This window comes from Peromyscus californicus, unplaced genomic scaffold, assembly GCF_007827085.1.
Source record: "Peromyscus californicus insignis strain IS unplaced genomic scaffold, ASM782708v3 Scaffold_9__1_contigs__length_137607984, whole genome shotgun sequence".
NCBI classification, from domain to species: domain Eukaryota; kingdom Metazoa; phylum Chordata; class Mammalia; order Rodentia; family Cricetidae; genus Peromyscus; species Peromyscus californicus.
This window is the reverse complement of record NW_026294617.1, coordinates 38971094-38997882: the sequence shown is the minus strand read 5'-3', so window position 1 is coordinate 38997882 and position 26789 is coordinate 38971094. Positions and strand designations below refer to the sequence as shown.

The 26789-nt window shown below is 37.3% G+C and overlaps 1 pseudogene; it reads left to right on the top strand.

Moving 5' to 3' along the window:
• The first annotated feature begins 914 nt into the window (after positions 1-914).
• LOC128106277 (arylacetamide deacetylase-like 2) lies at positions 915-26789 on the top strand (annotated as a pseudogene).

Here is a 26789-nt window from a genome sequence, read left to right as displayed (position 1 = left end):
TCCCATCCCTCAATCCCTTCCGGAGCCCCCACCGGTTTGCCCAGTTTACCCAGGAGATCTCTTCTATTTCCTTGTCCTTTGAGCCTTCCTTATTACCTAGCCTCCCTGGAGCTGTGGATTGTAGCCTGGTTATCCTTTGCTTTACACCTAATACCCACTTATGAGGAAGTACACAGCACGTTTTGCTTTCTGGGTCTGGATTATGTCATTCAGGATGATATTTTTTAGTTCCATCCATTTGCCTGCAAATTTCATGATGCCACTGTTTTTTTCAGCTGAGTAATACTCCATTGTGTATTGTACAACATTTTCTTTATCCATTCTTTGGTTGAGGAACATCTAGGTTGCTTCCAGGTTTTGGCTATTACAAATAACACTGCTATGAACAAAGTTGGGCAAGTGTCCTTGTGGTATGATTCAGCATCATTATGATATATGCCCAAGATTGGTATAGCTGTGTCTTGATGACCTGTGGTGCAGGTGTTTGCCTTAAGGTTGAATAAATGATACCTATCATTTTACCTTGTTTTTAAACTAATCACTAATCTTTGCAAAATAGCGAGAGAACACCGGGGTCATTTGGTCCTTTTTTTGGTGTGCTCTAATCAGGGACCTAAATGCTTCTGCTCTGCTGGTGTTATGTGATGAAAGAGGAGCTCACTGATCTCACAAGTTTCTGCCATTGCTACACACTTTATTAGGCATTCATTCTGTCTTAATTTCTATTTCACAAAGGTGTGCGGTTGAATAACCAGTTTCATCTGTGGCTTGATCTGAGAAGTGAATGTCAAGTCACTATTGCTAACCTTATCATTTTATCTCAGATAGTACACCTACCTTTTTCCTACCACTCCCTAGTCTATATATGAGATGCTGTTGACTGTCACCACACACAAGTTTGGTAAAGATTTATCATGGGGTACAAAACTCTGTGCTTTGGATTCTCCTGTATTCTATTTGCTTATTGTGTTTATTCACCTCTTCCAGAAAATATTGAAGAACCTTGGAGAGTGAGATTGGCAGATGCTCTTATAAAAATGACTTCACTTGTGGTAATATGTTTTTTACTGGGGAATTGGGATGCCATGCTATAAGTATATTTGAAACTTCTTTTACTTAAAATGTTTGAAAGAGATTTCAGTTTTCTTTTTTTTCTTTTTCTTTTTTTTTTGGGGGGGTTAGTTGTTTGGTTGATTGTTTTGGTTTGGTTTGGGTTTTGGTTTTTCAAGGCAGAATTTCTCTGTGTAATCCTGTTTGTCCTGGAACTGGCTCTGTAGTCAAGACTGGCTTTGAACTCAGATATTTGTTTTCCTCTCTCTCCTGTGATAAAAGGTATTCACCACCACTTGGCTTTCCGGGTCCTGTACTCAGTGCCTGATTTGGCTGATTGAAACCTGGGGCTTATACAGGGACACTTGGCTCAGCCTGGGAGGAGGGGACTGGACCTGCCTGGACTGAATCTATCAGGTTGAACTCAATCCTCAGGGGAGTCTTTACCCTGGAGGAGATGGGAATGGGGTGGGCTGGGAGGAAGGAGGGGAGGAGGGGGGAGAACAAGGGAATCCATGGCTGATATGTAGAATTAAATTAAATTATTAAAAAAAAGAAGAAAGAAGTCATGAAAATGATTAAGTGTCTCTGTAGTAGGATGTAGAGTTCTTCAGGTATATGCCCAAGAGTTGTTTAGCTAGATTTGGAGTTGGAAAAATGTTCAGCTCCCGAGGAACTACTACACTGATTTCCATAGCGACTCTTCATTTTTGCATTCCCATCATTAAAGCATAAGTGTGTCTCTTTCCCCATACCCTCACCAGCACGAGCTGCCATTTCTTTTATTGACTTTAGCCATTCTGACTGATGTAAGATGGAATCTCAAAGTAGTTTAATTTGCATTTCCCTGATGACTAAACATGGGAACATTTCTTCAAGTGTTTCTCAGCCATATGTGTTTCATCCTTTGAGAACTTTTTTTAGTTATATACCCCAAATTAAGTGGAGTTTTTTTCTTGATGTTCAGATTTTTAATTCTTAATATAGTTTAGATATTAGCTCTCCATTGAACATATATTCCATAAAGATCTTTTCCCATTCTGTTGTCCAGTACTTTGTCCAAATGACATTGTTCTTTGCCTTACAGAACTCTTTCAGTTTCATGAGTTCATATTTATTAATTGTTGTTCTTAGTGTCTGTGTTAATGGTGTCTTGTTCAGAATTCCTCTTCCTCCAGAATAAGTTCAAGACTATTCCCCACTTTCTCTTCCATCAGATTCAGGGTATCTAGCATTATGCAGTGATTCTTGATCCATCTGGAACTGAGTTTTATGCAGGATGATAAATATGGAGCTATCTAAATTTTTCTATATGCCACTAACCATTTTGACCAGTACCATTTGCTGAAGGTGCTATATTTTTTCCAATGTATATTTCTGTCTTCTTTGTCAAAAGTCAGATTGCTACAGGTGTGTGGATTTATGCTTGGGTCTTCAATTTGATTCCATTGTTCAGTGTGTAAGTTTTTGTGCCAATACCATGCTGTTTTTATTTTTGAAGCTCTGTCATGCAATATGAGATTGGGGATGGTGATACCTATAGCAAGTTTTTAGTGCTGAGGATTGTTTTAGCTATCATGATTATTTTGTGTTTTCATATGAAGCTGATAATTATCATTCCAATTTCTATGAAGAACTGTGTTGGAATTTTGATGAGGATTACATTGAATCATTAGATTGCTTTTGGTATGGTTGGCATTTTTACTGTATTAATTCAATTGATCCATGAGCATGGGAGATTTTTTCATCTTCTGATATCTTCAATGTCTTAAAACTTTTATCATAAAAGTCTTTCATTTGCTTGGTTATACTTACTCTAAGATATTTCAATTTTTTGAGGCTCTGTGAAAAATATCATTTTCCTGATTTTTTCCACAAACTCTTCTTCATTTGTACAGGAAGGCTACTGATTTTTGTGAGTTATTGTTTTATCCTGTTACTTTGTTGAAAGTATTTATCTATTGCAGAAGCTCCCTGGTGGAGTTTTTAGGATCATTTATGTACACAATCATATGATCTGCAAATAAAGACACTTTTACTTCTTTTTAATACTTGTATCCGCTTGATCTCCTTCAGTTGTCTTATTGCTCTTGCTAAACCTTCAAGTACTATATTGAATAGATTTAGAGACAGTAGACATCATTGTCTTGTTCCTGATTTTAGTGAAAATGATTTTATTTTATTTTTCCTTTTCAGTTATTGTTGGCTGTGGGCATGAAAAAATGCCTTCATTATGTTGAGATATATTGCTTATATCTCTAGTCTTTCCTGGACTTTTATTTTGAAGGGGTCTTAGATTTTGTCCAAGGCATTTTCTGTATCTAATAAAATAATTTTGTGGATTTTGTCCTTCAGCCTGTTGATATGGTAGATTACATTTATTGATTTCTATATGTTGAACTATCCACACATCTCTGTAAGAAAGCCTACCTAGAGGATGATTTTCTAATGTGTTTTTTGTATTTAGTTTGCAAAGTTTTATTGAGAATTTTTATATCCAGGTTTATAAGGGAAATTGGTCTGTAATTTTCTTCCTTTGTTGGATCTTTCTGTGGCTTGGGTGTCAGGGTAATTGTGGCCCTGTAAAAAGAATTAGGTTATCTCTCTTCTGTTTTATGTTGTGGAATAATTTAAGGAATATTGGCATTAATTCTTCTTTGAAGGTTGGTAAAATTCTATGCTGATTCCACCTGACCTCAGGATTTTTGTGGGAAGGTAGGGTTGAAAGACATTTAATTACATATTCTATTTCACTAAGAGTTATGGGTATGTTTAAATTGCTTATGTGATCTTGGTTTAGCTTTGGATGGTTGTATATATCAAGAAATTATTCATTTATTTTAGATTTTCAGTTTGGTGGAGCACATATATTTCCAGTACGTCCTTGTGATTCCATGACTTTCCTTAGTTTCTGTTGTGATGTCTCTGTTTTCATCTATAATTTTTGGGTGATTTTGTTAACATTAATTTATTTTTAACAGTTGGATAAGTTTATAGTACAATCCAGTCACACTTATCCCTCCACCTTTTTAAATCCTTCTCCTAACCTTACCAACATTATAGACTTGAACTCAGGCAGATAATTTTCACTCTCCTTGATATACTGCACTGCAATCATTCTGGACTCACCTTCATCCCTCTATCAGCCTGTCTGCAAATACCTTTACTCCTACCCTGTCTCTAATCCCAGGGGATGCCAATAAATCTTGGTATAGACTCGGATTCACTCTTTCTTATGGACCCTATCAGCCATTCCTATTAAGCCATGGACATTCCTTTGTGTCAGCCCCTGACACTTAGAAACACTCTCCACCCAGGATTCCCAGTGCAGACACGTGGCAGGGACTCAGATAGATGACTCATTGTGTCCTTCTTCTCCTCCGTTATGATATTTACATTCTCACCTTCTGCCAGATAACAACCTGCTTACACATGCCCCTCCTCTCACCTCAAATCCATTCATTGGAGACCTCAGCTCTCAGTTCAGACGGAAGATCCCCTCATCATGCTCACCCTTGTTTCTTCAGATTACTTTACCATAATATAATCTACTGGTAGAATCCCCTCCTCCTACCATACATATGCCCTGGGGCTTCATTTTGTCATGTAGACAAGATCCCTTTGCCTCTTTCCTGAAGTCCCACTTAGCCTTTTCTCCTAGCCCACATTTAATCCTCTCTGTCTCCTAATAACATGCAGAAACATCATCTACTGGACAATCCACAACTACCACACTTTCCTAAGATCCAGAGGGAGCAACAAAAATCAAGGAATGAAACATCTACTCAACAATAACAAGACCAGATATCAAGATGTCTCAATCACCTCAATTATCCTGTTGTATAACATTATTTTAACTATGCAAAGGTATGTTACATTTGTTTATGCTCCAAAATATTACTTTAACTGTATAAAGGTGTGTTATTTTTGTTTGTGATGCATTTGTTTAACAATGTAACGATGTGTGTTTAATTATGTAAAGATTTGCTGCATCTGTTTCACTTTGCCTGCCTAAGGCACCTGATTGGTCTAATGAAAAGCTCGACAGCCAACAGCTAGGCAGAGAAAGGATAGGTGGGGCTGGCAGACAGAATAAATAGGAAAAGAAATATAAGCTTGAAAAGAAGAAGGAGATGAATGAAATAAGAAGGAGGAGAGAATGAGGTGCACACCCAGGGCAAGAAGCCAGACAGATGCTAGCCAGCCAGACATAGAAAAGCAGTGAAAATAAGATATACAGCAGTGAGAAAGGTAATAAGGCCCGAAGCAAAAGGTAGGTAATGAGACACAGGTTAATTTAAGTTAAAAGAGCTAGCCAGCATGCCTAAACTAGGCTGAGCATTCAAAACTAATAAGCCTAAGAGTCTCTGCCATACAGCAGAGCACTTAAATTAAACAGCCTTTTTCACATTAGGAACAGCAAGTTAAGGAAGAACACCTACTGCAGCATGGGCACAGGCATTCCAGGCCTGGGGTGTTGAATGCAGTTCTCTGTCAAATGCACCTAGGCAGAACTTCCTTTCTCGCTCGCCAGTTCCCAAATAACTGACACAGAGACACAATATAATTATAAATGTTCAGCCAATAGCTTATGGTTGTTACTAATTAACTCTTACATTTTCAATTAACTCATATTTTTATCTACTTTTTGCCATATGGCTTGGTACCTTTTCTCAGTTCAGCATATTCATCTTGCTTCTCTAGCTGAATATGCTGGAGACTCCACACTCCACCCTTCTCCTTCCCCACATTCTCAGTTTGGCTTTCCCACCTAACCTTATTCTGTTCAGCTATTGGCCAGTCAGCTTCTTTATTGAACCAATCACAGAAAAATATATTCCTACAGTGTATAGGAATATTCCAAATTTCCCCCTGCTTGTCTAATTAAAAAGGTTTTAACTTTAACATAGCAAAATTACACACAACAAAAACAGTTATCAAGTAAGAATATCTAGTTCATTTGTATTTGTCAAAATTAGAGAAAATATTCTACTATCTATTTTATCTTTGTGACTCTAAAGTTTATACTTAATTTATCTCTTATCGTAACTAAGGAACACTTTGACTATCGCTACCTAGTCTTCAACTCCATCAAAGACCCGAGAAAGATGAAATATTACCAATGACAGGGACATATGCCTACCTGGACAGTTACCCTAAGTTTTTCTGTAACACTTTTGCAACTCTAACCTTGATCATACCTGTAAGTTTTAAACTTATGATTGATATACAAAGGACTTTAGTCTAGTTTGAACTTGCTCTGAGGTAAAAATGAGCTAAATGCTTGCAGTTTGTGTTAGACTGAGACAAGATTATTATTTTCTCTATTAGTCTGAGCAAAAGGATCAAAGCTGTGTTTAAGTGTCAACAGTCTCATGGGACAATGGATCTGGCTATGAAGTATATCTGTAATACAAATTGCTAAAAGGTCTTATTAATAGAAACCCTGGAGCCAGATATTGGGGTGAAAGCTGAAAGATCAATGAAATAGAACAGCCACAGCCAATCTCACCTTGCCAACCGCTCAGCCCATCATGTTTCCACAAATGGGTCTTAGTTTAACTGCTGCTTAGTTCCTATCTCCTCATGCCTTATATACTGTTATCCACCCAGCCATGGGATTAAAGGCATATGTACTTCCCAAGCAAATCCTACAAAGCCTCTAGTTCCTGGTCCTTATATACCTTTCTGCTTCCTGCCATCACTTCCTGGGATTAAATGTATGTATCCTTCCCAAGCAAAGACATGAGATCTCAAGTGCTGGGATTAAAGGTGTGTGCCACCATGCATGGCTCTGTTCCTAATGTAGCCTCGAGCTCACAGAGATCCAGACATATTTCTGCCTCCCAAGTGATAGGATTAAAGGTATGTGCCACCACTGTCTGGCCTCTATGTCTAATTAAGTTGCTGATTCAGTCCTCTGGTCCCAAAATAAGTTTTTAGGGTACACAATATATTGAGGTACACAATATATCACCACATATCCTAGTATACATTCTATATTTCAAAATTATACAACTAAATGAAAAACATCTTCTTGACCACCAACAGATATATGTGCCCATAAGACTGAAGTGAGATTACATTCATACATTTTATGAAAATGCATGGTAATGGGAATATCATAGCTGTACTTGCATAAGAAGTTTGCAACAAGAAACAGCCAATAAAGGCAATAACTCCAACATGCCTTACATGAGAGCTTAGTCCTCTACCAAAACCCTTGGTTCTGTTAGATGGAACTTTTGAACACTAGTTGTCACCTGCTGCATACTCCAATGGCCTTTTGCTACCAGCATTCCTCAATCAGATCAGCGCTGTTCTCCCACAAGTATCATTAGGAATCATTTCATTAGTTTTCCTTGTCAGTTGAGTTTGGTTCTATCCTATTTCTCTGAGCTACACAGCTGCCAGTTCCTGGCCATCTAGGCAGTTTTGGACCTGAGCTTGGGTATAATGTAGATCAGTTATTTGTTGGCAGCTCCCACAAGCTCAGAGCCATTGCCCTAGCACATCTTTCAGGCAGGACAGGTTTTGGGTTGACAGTTTTGTGGCTGGGTTGGTGTCCCTGTCCCACTACTAGAAGCCTTGTCTGGTTATAGAAGATGGATAGCTCAGAGAAATAGGGTAGAACCAAACACAACTGACAAAAAGAAAGAATTCCTGATGGTTCTCTGCTTTACTCATAGGTATTTATCAGCTGTAGGAGCTCACTAATAGAATTTTTGGTATTGCTTATGTATACTATCATATCATCTGCAAATAATGATATTTTGACCTCTTCCTTTCCAATTTATATCCCCTTGATCTCCTTCAGTTGTCTGATTTCTCTAGTTAGAATTTCAAACACTATATTGAATAAATATGGAGAGAGTGGACAGCCTTGTCTTGTTCCTCATTTTGATGAGATTTACTTTGAGTTTCTGTACATTTAATTTGATGTTGACTATAGACTTGCTGTAAATTACCTTTATTATGTTGAGGTATGTCCCTTGTATACCTAATCTTTCCAAGAATTTTGTTATATAGTGGTGTTGGATTTTTTTCAAAGACTTTTTCGGCATCTAATGACATGATCATTTTTGTTAGTTTTTTCATTCAGTTTGTGTATGTGGTGGATTACATTGACTGATTTCCTTATGTTAAACCATCCCTGCATCTCTGGGATGAAGCCTACTTGACCACGGTGCATGATTTTTTTATGTGATCTTGGATTGTGTTTTTAAGTATTTTGTTGAGTATTTCCATCTATGTTCATAAGGGAAACTGGTCTGTAAGTCTCTTTCTTTGTTGCTATGCAAGAAAATGACTCTTCCTTCTTATTAACCTATAACCAACAATATTTTCTCAAAGGGATGGGATTTTATTGACGCATCTGTCATTCATTATGAATTGTTCGTGAACCTAATCTTATGCTGGTCTGGAGCAGATAAACACATTGAGAATTTTATACTACCAAACCACTGTGAGAGATAAAAATGGGTCCTCTAAGTATATCACACTGTTTATTTTTATCATTGCATGAGTGTGTGCAATTTTTGTTATTGAAAAATGTTAATGTTTAAAATTTTGTCTTCTTTTTATAGGCTACATTATTTGAAAACATAGGTCTCATGAAATATGAAGGACTATTTTCAATTATAGCAACAATGCACTTCACAAAACCAGTTTCAGATGAAAACGTTACAGTGATTGACACAAACTTTAATGACATTCCTGTTCGTCTGTACTTGCCAAAAAGGAAATCTGAAAGACAGAGACCAGCTGTCATTCACATTCATGGTGGTGGCTTCATCACAGGAAGCTGCAGTAAGTGTATTTCTGATGTGTGTGTTGTTCATATATTCATATTCCAATAAGTGCTGTGGATTGACAGAGTTCTTATCAATATAATGATGACTTGAGTAATGTGTGCTTCTTAAGAGAGATACATTGGAATTTATGGGTAATGCCTCACATGCATTTCATATTAGTAAGTAAAACATCATGTGTAGTAGGAATCTTAAAGAGTCTTTATTAGTAAAATCAAACCTGAGCCAGTTATTGGGGTGAACTGGAAGATCAGAGAACCCGAACAAGCCACAGCTAACCTCACCTGGCCAACTTCTTAGCTGGTCTTGTTTCCTCAGATTGGAAGCTTCTGTGTCCTCATCCTAATCGCTCTCAGCTGAACTGTTGCTCGAAAGCCTGAAACTTAACCAGCTAAAAGCTTAACTAGCCAAGTGCTTCTAGTTTCTGGTCCTCATGCCTTATATGCCTTTCTGCTTTCTACTACCACTCTCTGGGATTAAAGGCTCGCTTTCTGGGATTAAAGGTGTGAGTCACCATGCCTGGCTGTTTCCAAAGTGGCCTTGAACTCACAGAGATCCAGAGGGATTTCTGTCTCTGGAATGCTAGGATTAAAGGCGTGAGTGCCACCATTTTCTAGCCTCTGTATCTAGTGGCTGTCTGTTCTCTGACCCCAGATAAATTTATTAGGGTACACAATATTTTGGGAAATACAATACCACCACAATCATGGGGAAAAATTGTCCATTAAGAAAACTTCATTTTAAATAAACATATAGATAGCCAAGATTTGAAATTATAAACAATAAACTCTGAATTCAGACTAAAATAATCTAGTCACATAAATTATATAACACACTGATATGAACCAGGCACTTTAATTGTTGGATCTGAAATAATATAATCACTGCCATACTACAATTAATTTGTTCAAGTTATAGATTGTGATACAACAATGATATAGAATTGCTTAGAATACAAAGCATAACGTTGTATCAAAGTGATGAAATGAAATAATGCTGAGTAATCAGTTTCTTACTTAAGCCAGAGGAAAGTAGCTTAGACAGACAGGCACACACAGGCGTAGACACACACACACACACACACACACACACACACACACAAAGAGACAGAGACAGAGACAGAAAGACAGAGAGAGAGACCATTTTAGACTTTTGATGTCTTATGGATTCACTATGTAGCAAAGTGTTGGGATTTCATACTGTGTACTTAACAAGTGATAACACCCTTTTCTTCAATGAACCTTTATTATATATATATATATATATTATTTATTTATTATATATCCAGTATTTTGTTTTCATGAACTGTGGGCATTTCAAGATAAGCAAAAATGAGGGGATATGCTTAGTCTTATTATAACTAGATGTATCATGTTTGGTGATATACCTGGGAGGCCTACTCTTTCCTGAAGGGAAAGGAATAGGAGTGGATCTGGAAGAGAGAGGAGGGAGGGGAGGGAATGGAAGGAGATGTGGAGGCCCACAAAGATTTCCTAGTGAGATCTGAGCTTGCTATACTCAGCAGGGCTGCTCAGAGGATTGCTTAACCATGTGCATGGTTACTAGGTGATTGGAAAGGGTCTGCACTTGGCTGTGCTGGGGGGAGGTCTTTTGCTCCACCCCTTGGCATTTCTATAAATAGCCTTTCAGAAGAGCCAGAAGAGGCTGGTGGACTAGGATCTAGGCCCTCCTAAGGCTATCCTGTGTTTCTGTTTCTCTCCCCTCTATCCTTCTACCTAAATCACATATCCCTCACTCCTCAAGAGTACCCTGGGGTAAAATGTGGGAGCCAGTCTCCAAGCTGGCCTCCCACAAGGAGAAGAGGGAGTGGAAACTGTGGTCAGTATGTAAGATATGAAAGAAGAGTAAATGAAAACTAAAAATAAAATAAATAAAAATACTACTGTGTTCAGCTGAGCTGCCAACTGAGTGAGCATTTTTCAGATAGTTATCATCAGTGTTTTAGTGGTAAAGAAATAAATGGATTAAAGAATGCTTGCAAAGTCACACAGTTAGAAAGGGGAGGAAGTATCAGTCTTATTAGCAGAAACCAGGGGATTCAGTCTCATACTACTGCTGAGCAGGCCATCCATGCTCTCACTGTTTCTAGAAAATGCCCCCTCTCAAAAGCAGTTAGTCCCTCTATTTTATTCCAATGATATTTCTAAATTTCCATCCTGTTTCCAACCTTACCTGCTCCTTGGAGCACAGAAGTCCATATGTTTGACATCTCCTAGTCTACTTTTCCCTTACCCATCTTGCACTGTCTGAAACTTACCGGCATCTTACTGATCCCTTCTTCACTACTCTCTACCCGTATCCTGGGGAAAATGTGTTTATCTTTTGTCCAACATGTGTCTCTCTGCTTACCTTGGGATAGTTCCTTCCAAATCATCTGGTTTGTGTTTCTTCCACCTTCAATTGTACACCATTTACAGACTCCTAAGAATGTACTGTCCTTTCTGCCTTGACTTCTGTTGACCCTGGTTGGTCTTCTAGTTATTAGCTAAGTGTGCTTTATTATCAGAGACATGTCTGTCTCTTTCTCTCCTTTGGATTCTGTCTTTGAGCTGTGTAATCTGAAAGCAATGCCCTTTGCTACATTAGTATTCTTTACTGTTAGCTTGTATGAATAAATTTTTTTCTTCTTTGCTTTATCCCTTCATTTGCAACTACAACTGTAAAACAAAAGAAAAGCTGAAACCATGTAAGATAAGATTGTTTAGATGTTACAAATATTAATATTCCCACATTTTAATATGTCATCCTTTATTTGTTGGTTCCATGTTTTTCTTCTTCTTTGTTGTTTACTTGTTTCCACCCTTAGCCCCCATGCCATCCTGTTTTCCATCTCTAACATTGTTGCTGAACTTAAGTTCAATAAACTCAACTGTGAAATGAGCTGCATAACTGGCCATTAGTGGATCATGTGAATTCTGTAACAGATACAACATAGTCTCCTCTTACAGAGTATCCAAGGAAATAAATAAAACCCTAACAACACAAGAAAGGCAAATGTCCCCCAGTAGTGACCACCATGCTCTACTTTACACTGTCTTTCAGATCCTACACTTCATGACATATTCTGGCCACAAAATTGTGAGCATCTTCTTGTTCCTGTCCAACTATGTAGATTCCTGTCCTTTCATTCCTGGTTGTTCATCACTGTTTTTTCCTTTATCTTTCCTTCTTTCTCTATCTTTCATAATGAGAAAATATGGCCACATGAATTATTGATATATTGACCTACTACTGGTAAATCTTTTGTCAAACATTGAAGTATAGACCCTCCATTCTTATTTTCTTATATTGCCCACTTTCTGTCTAACTTTATATTGCAACTATATTTGATTACATATATTTCCTTGAACTTTGAAAATTCTCATAAACTTACTATTTTTCTTACTAAAAATTATTATTTTCTCTAGTTTATTTGCTGGTGGTTCTTACATATTTCTTACATATTTATATTTAACATGATGGATGCCAATATATGCATTTTGGGTGAACTAATACATATTTCTATTAAGAGAATCTTGACATTGCTACCTATTAAAAGTTTAATAAAAACGTTTTCCTTTTTATCCTTTCTAATTCTTTTAAGTTGATTATAACTCTATTCCATCCATAGTTAACTTTTTTAAAGAGATAAAAATGTAAAAACCTGCTATTACTTGATTTTTATAAAAATTAAATTGTCTCTTTGATACAGAAAGGTAAGATGAACTTTACTTATAAATTAATTAAATATGCATGACTTTATGTAAATATGTAAGCATTAAATAAAGGAAAAACTCATTTGCTATAATTAAACTAATAGTACATCTTGCTTTATGTAAGTTGACATCCATTCATTGAAAAGTTTCCTAAAAAATTAACCATAGAAAATCTCTGAATTTGCGAAAATTATAATACTTGCTACAATGATTTTTCACTTAATTTCAGATTTCCTAATACTTCTACTAAGATTTTTGTGAAATAATGTGGTATTGAGTTGTAGACAATCTTATTTTCCTGAACTCTGACAGACTGTTGTTCTATATGACAACAAAAGTGGGTATTGCAGGATTTCTCTCAAAAAAATCACAATCTACATTTCATTCACATTCATATATGTTGGTGGGATTCCATTGTTTTCTCTTTACAGTGCAATAATTTATATTTATTTCTACTGTTTCAGAGGTGTCAGCCTATGACGACCTGAACAGATGGACAGCAAACAAGCTTAATGCTGTTGTTGTGGGAATAGAGTAAGAGAATAATAATATTTTTTATCACAGCCCTAGCTCTGACAACATAAGCTTAGTTTTCTCAGGACTACACACCCACCTAAGTTTCACAAGTAGCTTATTTTATCTGCAAGTAACATATATAGAATGCATACTCATTATATGCTTGGGATATTGGGTTTTGACATGGTTATAAAACAGTGTAAATTTAGTGCTGCTCTTGGTTCTAGCAATTTTTTTTGGTGAAAATGTTGGTAAATTTGAATATTTTAAGACATTATGTAATTAATGTCTTATTATCTCATGAATTTTACCAATATTTCCAATAACACACAAAAATATGAGCAAGTGCTTCTTATTTTATGAACTATTGTGTCCTCTAAACTACTGAGACTCCTATCAGGAGGATGAAAAGATTATTGCACATCTAGACAATTCAATAGTGAAATAGTATAGAAATAGATTTACAGAATTCTAGACTTCAGACAAGAATCACCTCAAGGAATTTCATAGTTCAGAGTACATTGGGGGCAGGTAGGACATACTAGAAAGATTAGTTCTGTCCTGCTCATAATTACTTGTTAATGGAACCAGACAAATTGCTTAAGTTTTGAGAAATATCTATATTATAATAGTAAGAACAGTATGCCTTTCCTGCAATAATTTTAGCCAAATTTAACACATAATCATTTTTAATAAGATTTTTAAATGGTGTGATATATTGTACAATGCTTAAGAATTCTACATGATTTTAAGTACTTGTTGTTCTTTATTGTGAAGAGTAATGATATTTGTATGTCATTGTTCATAATATGCTAACTTTCAAATATTTAAGACACAGATTAAAATATAAATATCTGCAAGGACCATGTGATGGATATTGTTTAATATAAGCATGTGAATAATTCACAAATTCTAATAGATATTAAGGTGATAGAAATAAAAATGTGATAGCCCAATTGAGGTGTCCCTCAAAGAGAACACACACACACACACACACACACACACACACACACAAAGCAAAAATGAAAATACATAGCAGTACTTAGTCTTACGAAACACTTCAAAAATTTGAGTAAATTCCATTGGTATACTTAGAATGTTCATATTTCATAATGACTATGTTGGCTTAAATTCTGATGTTCAATTTGTGATATGAAATTCTACAATTTTATAAATAATGGTCCTACATACATTTATAATTGAAGTCATCTGTCAATAATTTACTCTGATATTATCTGTATTTAAAAATTCTGGGGAATCCTATTGATAACTCTGAACTGCTTTTGAGTCACCAGCACATTGAGGGCCACTGAAGCATAAAGGCTTCACAGGATGAACACACCTGTCTCACTCATTTCTCCTAAGAACCATTACCTGAAACCCTGAACCCGAATCTATGCCTCACTTTAAGAAAGAAGTTTCCAATGAGCTTGGGGGTAAATGGTGAGATTTATGATTCAAAGTGAGGCCAAGATATCAGTGTATCTGTTGGCAAGAATGAGAGCTATCTAATTGTCCAATTTTAACAAGGGCTTTGTTGTGTTTTTGTTTGATTTTCCTCTAAAGCTACAGACTTGCTCCTCAGTATCCATTCCCAGCTGCCCTTGAAGATTGTATTTTTGTGATCAAGTTCTTTCTCCAGGATAAAGTGCTTGCAGAATATGGAGTGGATACCACTCGAATCTGCATTATGGGAGACAGTTCTGGGGGAACCTTGGCAGCAACAGTGGTTCAACTGGTACGTTGTATGTATTATATATGTTTTAATTCTAACATAAAAGAAGCAGTGTTTTATGTGTATTTGCAGTACTTTTAAACTGTTATCTGTGAAATTTAAACTAAACAGGATTATCCATTTTGAACATTGCTTTAGATGTGTCTATCATTGTCTAGTGCTAAGGGAGGATTGTAAAACCCTACTTATTTTTAGGGAGGAGGAGCATGGACATTGAATCCAGGGATGTGTGCTTGCCAGGCAAGGACTCTACCACAGCACTATGAAACCTTCCCTTTTAAACTTACTGTTTCGAAATAGGTATTTGATAAGATTCCCTGAGGTTCTCTGTAGTTTGTGCAGGCCTTGAACTTGTGAGCACCCTGCCTCAGCAACTCAAGAACCTGGTATTAGAAAACTGTCATGCTGACCATGGCTCAACCAGGCTTACCTTGCCAATGTTAGGACAAGGTTCAACATCATCTATGAACCACTCTATTCATTACAATAAGGGATTCTGGGTTCATAATTTACTGATTTTCTATAGATAAACTACTAAAATTTTCAATATTTTTGTATCACTGTCATTGATGAGTGTTTGGTTACTTTTTTTTCTCTGAGACTAAATATCTGACAAGAAACAATTTAAGGGAAGAGAGGATATAACAGCTCCTGGTTTGGAACTTTCAGTGCATCATGGCCTGGAAGGTGTGACAGTGGGATTTGCCTTTGGCTGCCTGTCCTGGATCTTGCTCTGTAGACTAGGCTGGCCTTGAACTCACAGAGATGCACCTGGCTCTGCCTCAAGAGTGCTGGGTTTAAAGGTGTGTGCCACCACCGCCCAACTCCGAAATTACTATTTTGTATCAGTTATACTGCATAGATTAGCTTCCTCTTATAAAGTAGATGAAGTCCCAAAGTTTGTATTTATTGAATTTTACTGAATACTTCTATTTTTATTTGAAATTTACTTCAATCAATAATATGTTTGCTTTTTCAAGACTAGTTAATTCGTTTTAAAACAACTATCCCTTTGATTATTCAACCATTATGAAATGCCATCTCATATAAGCCCATGAAATACTCAAATTTTTCTTGAATCACTTTGACATTCTGTTTGGTGAAGTAATCAGTGTGTGAACAGGGTCTCAGTATAACAGATTTTTTTTTAAAAGAAACTTCTAAAGCAAGTCATAGTTTTTCTAGTAGAAAAACAAAATATAGATGGACTAAAGTACGAAAGACATGTTTTCTCATGCTTTAAGGAAACATGGCAGCCTGATGAGATGGTTGAGAAGGTAAAGGCACCTGGTGCGAAGCTGGAAGGCTTGATTTCACCTCAGGGACCCACGTGGTAGGAACAAAAATTAACCAAATCCTAAAAGTTGTGATCTTCAGGTGGTGGTGTATTATTCTCTAATATACAATCAGAAAAAACAAAGACCTGACACTATTCTAAACTGTGTGGCCCAAAACTAACATAAAGAGTTAGAGATTTAAAATGTGTCACTTCAGTAGGGAGCAGCACTGTGATGTCTTCATATGAATCTTGAAGTTCAGAAGGTTCCACCAAATCTTTTAGAAAGATGAAATGATGATGAATGGATTAATTCAATAAAGACATATGGATAAATAGGCAGATTTGTGATGGCTCAGAAAGTGTCAGAAATGAAGAAATTTTAAAAAAACTAAGTGAAGAATAAAGACAGACCACCTTCTCCCCAACTGAAAAAGCTTTTAGGCATCATGAATACAGTGTTCAACATAAGGTGGGAAAATATCATTGAAATCAAGGCAAATTGCCTTGTGAGTTTAAGAAATGATTGTCTTGCCTAGGTGTTAGTATGTGCAAACACAAGTGTGCATGTTTATGGTCAAACTAATTAATACATACTCAAATAAATGGAATAGTTGTTGCTAGACTGTTAGCCTGTGGTTCTGGCTAGTACAGAATCATTAACTTGGTACACTTTAATTCTTCAGTTCATTTTTGAAAATTAAATTTGGCTTGTAACTTGAAATAAGATAGGTAAAAGCACTGCATACTAGATAAGCAAATATCACATGGGAACATTAGGATTGAGATATCTGTGACAAAATGAGTTATGAGTCACTGAAAAGTTGATTTACTGTGTAAAGATGCTGGATACCAACCCTGACATTCTGAGTTCCATCACTGGGTCTAACATTTTGGAGGGAGAGTGTTACTCCTGCAAGATGTCCTCTGACTGCCACATGCACAAAGGCAATTTTCACACACCTCAGTCTCTCTGTCTGTCTCTGTCTCTGTCTCTGTCTCTATCTGTCTCTGTCTCTGTCTCTCTCTGTCTCTCTCTCTCTCTCTCTGAAAAATGAGTATTATAAAATTGACACATCAGCAAAGAATATCAGAGGATTAGGAGCATGTACTGGAAGGCTGAAAAAAGAAAGTGTTGTTGTATGAGTGTGAGTTTATGTCGGTCTATGGAATGAAGATACAGCACACCTTAAGGATGTCTCTAGCCTTTCCAGCTGCAGGAGGAATCAGCCTCTGTTAGGACATCTTCCCTTAGCTAAGGCCATTTTTGTTGTTCTCCATATTTACATTTTTAGGAGGTTGATTTCCATATCCGCAAAACGTGATAACTGGGTCTCCAAAAGGCCAATGCCAAATACAAATACTCAATCAAGGAATATCACAGTTTGCTGGATTTTTCAAAAACAAGTTTTGCGCCCTTGGGAACTCTCAGACTAGAGCAACAAGAGAAACAAAAGGTAATAGAGAAACTAAAGATGAATTAAGCCCAGTGCTAGCAACTCTGGAGCCAGACCAGATGTATTCCAGTAGGAGTTCTCCCACAGATCCCCCTTTCTTTTTTATAAAAATTAATTATCTTGGAGGTTATGCATCCTCACAACATATATACCTTTTTTCTTATCTTTGTTTTACTATCTTATGTAAGTAAGCCAAAGCATATTTTAAAGCCATTAAGGTTACGATTGTTAGCACAAGAATAATATACACTAAAATAACAAATCAATTAAAGTGATTTACTTGGTGAAATGATGCTATAGTATTTGCAAGGCTTTCTATAACATCTGTTTCTTTCATATCAGGTAACTTTTTTGTAAAAGTTTTCTTAATTTCTTATGAGATGAATAAGACCATTGGCAAATATTTTGGTCAGACAGGGCCAAAACCCAATACCAGTAACTTGAAGAATTTTCAGCTCATGAGCCTCCACTTTGTAAGATGAATTGCTGAATGGTCTTATTAATTAAAAACCCAGAGCCAGATATTGGGGTGAAAACTGAAAGATCAGAGGAATAGAATAAGCCACAGCCAACCTCACCTTACCAACTCCTAAGCCTCCAGAGAGAGCTACTTCCTTTATACTCATGCCTATATCCTTTCTGTGCCCTGCCATCTCACTTCCTCTCTCATCCCAGCTATTTCACTTCCTCTTTCTGCCCAGCTGGACCACTTACTGTCTGTCTGTACAGACCTCTTTTTTCTTTTCAAACAAGAACAAGAACCTTAAATCTAATCTTCTTTGTTTAGCTTTTTTCCTGTCCATTAACAATAACAATTTATAACCAACCATCCTAAACAATGACAATTATCCAAAACCCATCGAAAGACCAAAAAATGATCCATCCCACGTCTTGGGAATATAGACATTGTATTCTTAAAATTACTTCCTGCTGTCTGGGGGTGAAGGCATCTTTAGGAGATTCTGAAAAGAAAAAAATATTGAGTTTATTGTCAAGTTCTGGGAGAGGTAGCTGTATCATTTGTCTAGTCTCTACATAATGTGAAAGTGCAGGGCTTGTCTCAAGTCCTTACTCAAGTAGTCTGTGAAGCTGGATCATCTCTGCTAGCCATCTTGAAATTGTCCTGAGCAGTTTGTAGTCCAAAGCCAATCTTTGGGTAGTGTTTGTGAGCTTAGTGATATTATCGTCATCCTGATAGAATCATCATTAGGGGGCCCCATCATCTTTTTGGAGACTTCAAATTTGCTGTCAGGTGTGATCATGATTCCCTGTAGAAAACTGATAGAGACTCAAATGCTGCAAGGCACAAGAAAATATAATGGAAGTCAGCTACTATCACAAAAGCTACTACTTGGAAAGGTCAAGGACATTTCCAAAGGTCAAACCATGGCTTAAGAAGTTTTGGTGCTATATTAGCTTTTATATATTTATTAACTGATTCCTGTAATGATTTAACTTGTATACTATGTATGCTTCTAAGAACTCATAACAGTGTATTTTATCTGAAATACCTATCAAGCATCCAAGACCAAATGATCTCCTGAATTAAGGTAAATAAATCTCAGACCCTCCTTTCTTATATAGCACTAGTGGTGTTTATACAAACATTATAGACTCCTAACATTTACCTAACCAAACCTAGGAATGCAGTTTGAGCACATAAATTCCCTTTTTCTGATCTATTATCCAATTTTGGTTCTTAGTTGACCTCCTCCTTTACCACTCCTCTTTTGGGTTGTAAAAGAAAGCCTGATGGTCACTGCCTGAGGAAAATTCTTGTCTGCCTTTATGACTCTGTAAGAATTCAAGCCTGGTGAACTTGCTTTAGCTAGAACATTGCTATTATATGGGTATATAACTGTACCTCAGAGACTTGGAGAGGATAAAAAGGATTTTTGACTGGGGAACTAGATGGAGAACTAGAAGAATGAGATGGAAGATGAGGAAGGGCCAGATGGGGAAGAATGAGATGAGAAAGACCAAAATGGAGTAGAACTAAGATGAGAGAATTAAGATAGATCTTAGAGGGGACAGCAGATAAATGTAGAGAGAAATCAGATAAAAAAAAAAAAGGACCTAGGCATGAGAACAGAATTGAAGCTGTGAAGACTGAATTTTATCCCAGAGAAATAAAGTAGATGGACAAATAGCTCAATGTATTTATATTCTTTATCTGAAAATAATTCTCAATGTTTGTAGCTTCTTTTCTGGGCCCCTGGAAAGAATATTCTTAAGGCTGGTCCTTAATAATATTTGAGACCTGGCGTCCTTGGGTACCCAGACTCAGAAGAGTAATCAACTGAGCACACTCAAAAAGGAGAGGTGTTGCTTGGCAGAGGCTGTCCAGAGTAGAGGCCATTTCCCCAGGGAGTAATAAAGGTGACCCCTGAATTTCTGGCTACTAACAGACTTCACCAAAAGATGCTGCAGACCTGGAGGACCCAATACCTCTTGTAGTAGTGAGTAGATATGAACCCCCTTTTCTAAGAATATTTCTTGCACCATGAGTCAAAAGGATTCTAAAGAGAAACAGCTTTTGATAGAAGTTACAGGACACGGGCTTAAAATAAAAGACATTTTAGTCAGCTCTAATCATAAACTGACTTAAACAGGCTTAGCTAAGGAAGCAACAAACTATCTTAATCCCAAAAAGCCGCCTAAAAAACGTAAGAAAGATTTAGAGGATTCCTAAGGGCTGCTGACCTTGTAGGATGGTTTCACTGGCAGCCTATAAGAGTCAAAGATTTTAACCCTTCCCTTCAAGGGAGAAATGTGCCATTATTTCATTTGAGATCTTACAAAGAGATAACACAATATTATCACACTACAAGAATTTTGAGAGCGTAAACTAGAGCTGATGAAGTTCACTAAGTTCTCAGTAGCAGCAGTGTCCTGCTACAAACAGCTTTTTTGTGCTATGACTCACTGGAGTCTAAAAGCTAACTTGAGCCATAAACCTTCCAAACTGCCCTGCAGCTAGCTAGGAGCTTGGTTCCAGCAGCTCTCATATAAGTAACAGAGCTGCTTTAAAAACTAATGGCAACTCCCGGCTCTCCTAAGGCTGTATTAAAATCATGTCTTTTTCTCTCTTTTTCTCTTTCTGGGTTGACTATTACTATGAAGTTCTTGGTAATTTACAAAAATCTTGACCAAGTACAAGAACTTCCAGTTAACTCATTCAGTACCAGACCTATGGAATGGGAACACTCTTCCATGATCTGGAAATCCTATGAATATCCTGGACTTCAGAGACATCTGGGGGACTGAGAAATCCTACCGAAAGAAATGCTTACTTCTTTTTGAACATCTGTCTTCTTTTCCTGCTATGGGCATCTCAGTTCACCTCCGCCTGTGTCTCCAGCCCTCCCCTCACCTTGGCACTCCTGGTGGCTTTTGGTATAAATGAGTATTTGTGATGGTTTTTATTTAAAAACTTTTTATAAAAAAGTTTAAAACTGAGAACTTAGAGGTAAAGACAGTATTTCCACCATGAAATTTTACTAGTTTTAGCACAGTGAGTATTGAAGGAAGAAGAGATCCAGTGGCTCACAGCAGCATAGGACTAGTGAAATTTGAATCCCAGACACCCTCCTCCATGGTCAATATATCATAGCATTTATTCCAGCTTCTTTTGATTTAAAGCATGTGGAGTTTTCAACTACTACCTAGAGAACTAGAGTTCTCTCATTTTCTCCACTTTAAATGCATTAGTTTTCTTTTAATGTCTGTGTGTTTGTGTGTGCATGTGTTTATGTGAGTATACACATACAAAAAAAGGATGTATTTGCAAGTGTTTGTTCATGTGTATGGTCATGCATGTAGAACTCAGAGGTATGTCTTTCTCTATATTTCTCTACCTAATTTTTGAACTAGGTCCGTTACTTGGTCCAAGATCACTGAGTCAGCTGGATTGGCTGTCCAATTAATTTCAGGGATCCCCTTGTGTCCATCCTATCCACATAGAGATGGGTAAGAGGCATATGCTGCTATGACCAGCTTTCTTGGTTCTGACCATCTGTAGTGAGGCCTTCAAACTGGTATCAACAAATAATTTACTGACAGAGCAATTTCATTTTTTATTCATTTCATTTTGTATTTCAATATAAAATTAAGATAAAACTACATTATAACGTAAGTGTTCTTCAAGTACAAGCATATGTGCTAACTCCCTTGGGGGCAGCACTCCTGCTGCTCCTGAAAGAGTTATCACAACTGGGCCTCAGTTTGTAAGCTGTGCTCAAGGCAGAACTTTTTTTCCCACTCTTCTGAGAGGTTGCATTTTATCTAGAAAATTCCCATTGCAAAACTAATGGGAAGGAACACAGACCCTGGAAAGAGTCTCTAAGGGAAATTTTTATTTCTTCATTTCCATCCTAAATTTACAAGAGTCCTTTTATACTCTCCTGGAATTTTAAGTTAGTCAGATGGTTAACCTTGTGATGAGCTAATGAGTTTCATGGAATTCTTTCATTTCATTTGCTTTTATGAGTCATGGTCTTGAAAACATTTTGCATACCTTTAGATACCCAAAGAATGGCAGTATATACAGTCACTGATGCACAACTACAGGCTGGTGCTGGTTAAGTATTCTCATGCTTACAAGTGAAAGCTAGATTCACTGCTGTGGAGTGCACAAGAAGAAAAGAATGTAGCTACAGACTCAGGACTCCTCTTATTTCTGATAAGAAACCAAGGCTACACATGCAGCATTCCACCTCCTTCTCTGTTCTTCTGGTTTCCATAAATTATTTTCTATATCTTCTGTCACTTCTATCATGTCACTCTACTTAGACAAATATTAGGTGTTTCCTTAAGCATGCTAAGTTCCATCAGACTTTATATGTGGGTTTTGGCATTTGTATTACATCATATTGGTAGTTTTGGCTCATTATAGTACTTGGGTCAAAATTATTTTAGGGAAATTAAACATAGTAATAAATGCTTATTTGTAGAACATTTCTGGGACTGAGACATGGGGACAATATGTTCTCACACAACTTGAGATGCACAACATAACCCTTTCAAAAACAACAAAAGCTAAATTTATTAAAAGAAACAAAAAAAAATTCATTATTATTGGTGAAATTATTAAGGCCACTCCATGTAGTTAAAAGGAGATTTATTTAATGGCGTAACTTACAAATTAAGGGATAGGTAGGTCGCGGGTTCTGGGGAAGGTGTATCGCAGTCCAGCGGTGTTCTCTGGAGCTCTGCTTGGTCCACCTCTCCTGTCCAGGGTCCCGGAACCAAGCCCGAGCCCGCTGATCCCGCTCTCCAGTCTCCAGGCGCCTCCCTTGGCCCCGCCTTGTAGGCGTGACAGTTGCTGAAGTCTCAATGGGGGTTGGAACTTCCAGATCAAAGCTGGAATGGCTATATCTACATCTCCCCCTTTTTGTCTAAATAAGAAAGTTCTAACCTAATACAAGACTATATACAAAGGAATGGTTATCAAATATTGTCCAGGAATAATGAGGGATAATGACCTAGATAAGATGGAACTACAACCAATGCAAACAATATCAAGCAAGAAACACATACTAAAATCCAGAGAAGTATAGAGTATAGGTAAATGGCATGTTACAAAGATCATTCCAAAAGTTGTCCTATCCTAAAGAACCTGAATCTAATACTTAATATGTTCTATCTACTAAGTTGTAACTATAACTGCTAGTCTTCAATCCCATCAAAGACCTGAGAAGGAATATAATGGTACCTGAGAAATGGTAGATGGATGCAAGCAACTTTCGGGAATCTTGCGAGAGTAGACCAAGACAGCTGGCAGCCTGGACAGTCACCTAATGTTTCTCAGCATTGTTGGTGCATTCAAATTGGCTACAGGCCTAAAGTATCTGACAGACCATTTTCAGAAGCAGGAATTCTGAAAGACCATCTTACCCTGTCTTGGCAGAGTACAGTGGTCGCTTTCTTTGTGTCCCGCTTGTCCAGAAAGGACAGCATTGCATTCGTACTGTCAGCCATCAAGGTAAGGGCAGTTCTTTGCCCAGTAGACCATTTTGTGCCAAGAAGACAAACTTCCAAATGGAAATGTCTTAGAAGCCCAACGTTCTCTCGGGATCAAATTGGTAAAGCCAGGAGCAATTGTGTCCCACGTCAACAGAATTCTAAGTTGTTTAAATGCCATATTCTCTAGGTCTATGAAGTGTTTGAAGATTACCTGTCCATCTGACCTATGTATCTGTATATCTGGATAACCTAACTAACATAACTATAGAGATGACAAGCATAGGTGACTATAAATCTATAAGTCTTATCTACTGAAATAACCTAAGGACTAAGGCTTCATGTAAACAAGGTAAACAGTCTATAAGCAAATGTATGGTAAAGAACAATGACTTCAAAATTGTGACAAACACAAGATATTTATAACAGAGGTAGGAGTATATAGTGCGATATGCAATATGACAATAATCTTAAATATATATCAATATACCGAATATCCTAAACAGAAGTAGAACATACATAAAGTATGACAGATATAAATTTACATTTGTATGAATATATAAATATTTCATATAAGAGTAGAAATATATGTACATTATAACAAATATAGTTCTGTATTTGTATCAATATACAAATTATCTTAAACAGGAATATAAAAATAGTTTACATTTGTATCAACATATAAGAATCCATAACAGTGCAAATTATCTAAGGCTGATATTCTACTAAATTTGTTTACTAGTACATACAATAATCTACCATAATATCTTATACCTCGGTTCCAGGACCCTGGATGGGAGAGGTGGACCAAGCAGAGCTCCAGAGAACACTGCTGGACTGCGATACACCTTCCCCAGACCCCGCGATCTACCTATCCCTTAATTTGTAAGTTACTCCATTAAATAAATCTCCTTTTCACTATGTGGAGTGGCCTTAATAATTTCACCAATATCTGGCGCCCAACATGGGGCAAGAGTTTCCACCTAAAAACTAAAAAAAAGATTCTAAAACGGAGCTAAAAACAATTCCTAATTGTCATGAGCGGCAGCTGCCGGTTTGAGCTACTGGTGGGTTCCTAGCGTGTGCACTCGACCTGCAGTATGGCGGGAATGAGGCCTCTGCAAGTGGCACATTAAGCTGCATGGTGGATTTAGCCTTTGCTAGTACAAAACAAAAAAAGAGGTTTCTGGGCTACACGCTGCTTGGATAAAAGCATAGAGACCCACGATAGCTCCCAGAGCTGGTGGTAATCTACCGCCGCCATGTTGGGAAGCTGAGGTGGGCAGAGCCAGTAGCCACAGCTGCTGCAGTTTAAGGCAATAGATTCACAATAAGACAGATTCAGATGTAATAGTTTACAATGTGTGTAAAAGATACTGAAAGAGACAAAAAAGGTGATATATACAGTTATAGAAACAAATACATAGTTTTAAAAGATAAAGTCTTTAAAGAGACAGTAAAGGTAGTATAAAAATAAGCCACGTGAAGATGAATATTACACAGAGAATCTGGATTGTGTTGTCTTTGGGATTTTTAACTGCAGAAAAACATTTGATTGTAAAAGCTGTTGAGTTATGCCAAAATGTATATTTTAAAGATACCTTGACTTCAAAATTTGGATATAAGGATATGTTGCTTTGGAAAGGAGATTCTGCTTTTGTTCCCACAGAAAGCCAGAGGCTATGGATTTGTTCCAGATTAAGATACATCAGGTTTGACCAGCCAAGACCCCCTGAAAGGTGACACCAAGGCCCAGATGATCCAACATCCAGAATGGTTTCAAGGCAACTGGCTCAGACGATACAGCCTCACGGACTACTCCATGATCCTAAAATTTTCTTTGTTTCCCCAGAAGATACAGCGCCCCCCTCCAGCAGGAAGTAGTAAGAGAAGCTACGCCCAAATTCCCAAATATACCAAGCTGACTTTGGAGATGCGTAAAGGTTAAAACCTTCCTTTTTAAGAAAAGAAAAGGAGAAGTGCTGTGGGATGGTCTGTATGTCAAATGTGTTGCTGATTGGTCAATAAATAAATCACTGATTGGTCAGTGGCCAGGCAGGAAGTGTAGGCGGGACAAGGAGGAGAAAAAACTGGGAAGTGGAAGGCTGAGTCGGAGAGACACTGCCAGCCGCCATGATGAGAACCAGCATGTGAAGATGTCGGTAAGCCACGAGCCATGTGGCAAGGTATAGATTAATAGAAATGGATTAATTTAAGCTATAAGAACAGTTAGCAAGAAGCCTGCCATGGCCATACAGTTTGTAACCAATATAAGTCTCTGTGTTTACTTGGTCAGGTCTGAGAGGCTGTGGGACTGGCGGGTGAGAGAGATTTGTCCTGACTGTGGGCCAGGCAGGAAAACTCAAGCTACACATTATAGTTATTTTATCATTTTTACTAGGGTGCTCCTGATCTTCCTGATCATATTCCTGTTTGGTTGTCATATGTAAATAAACATGTGAGCAACAGAATATGCATTATTTCTGCAACAAATGAAAGTGGGATGACACACTCTTGTGTCTCTAAATTAGAGTAAATTTTATAGGAAAAATCACCAATAATATTTCAGCTTAATAAATTTATTTTACCACAGAATATTAAAATGAATCTACCAATCCTTTTGTTTGAAAGCTATTGACTCATGAGTACTTATTATATGTCTAGCTACAGAATGATCCAGAATACAAAGACAGAATTAAGGCACAAGCCTTGATATACCCTGGCCTACAGTTGATTGACACCCTTCTGCCATCTCATCGAGAGTAGGAACATGGCCCAATTCTGTCCAGAGAGATGACAATTAAGTTGGCATGCCTGTATGTGAGTGAAGACAAAGCTCTGTTCCAGGCTGCACTGAGAAATGAACATATGCCTGAAAGATCAAGACACCTGTTCAAGTTTGTTAACTGAAGTGACTTCCTTCCTGAGAAGTTTAAAAAGAACCATGTTTACACTGAGCCCGTTCTTGGAAAACTGAATGATTCCTATCCAGCACTTGTGGAAGGCAGGATGTTCCCTTTGCTGGCCAGTGACTCCCAGTTACAGAGTTTGCCCCTGACTTACATCCTCACTTGTGAACATGACCTTATAAGAGATGATGGTCTCATGTACGTCACACGGCTTAGAAATGTTGGGGTTCCAGTTACTCATGACCACATAGAGGAAGGAATCCATGGAGCCATGTCATTTACTAGAGCTCCAGTGTTTTTACATCTAGGATTAAGAATGAGAGATAGGTATATTAGTTGGTTAGAAGAAAATTTATAA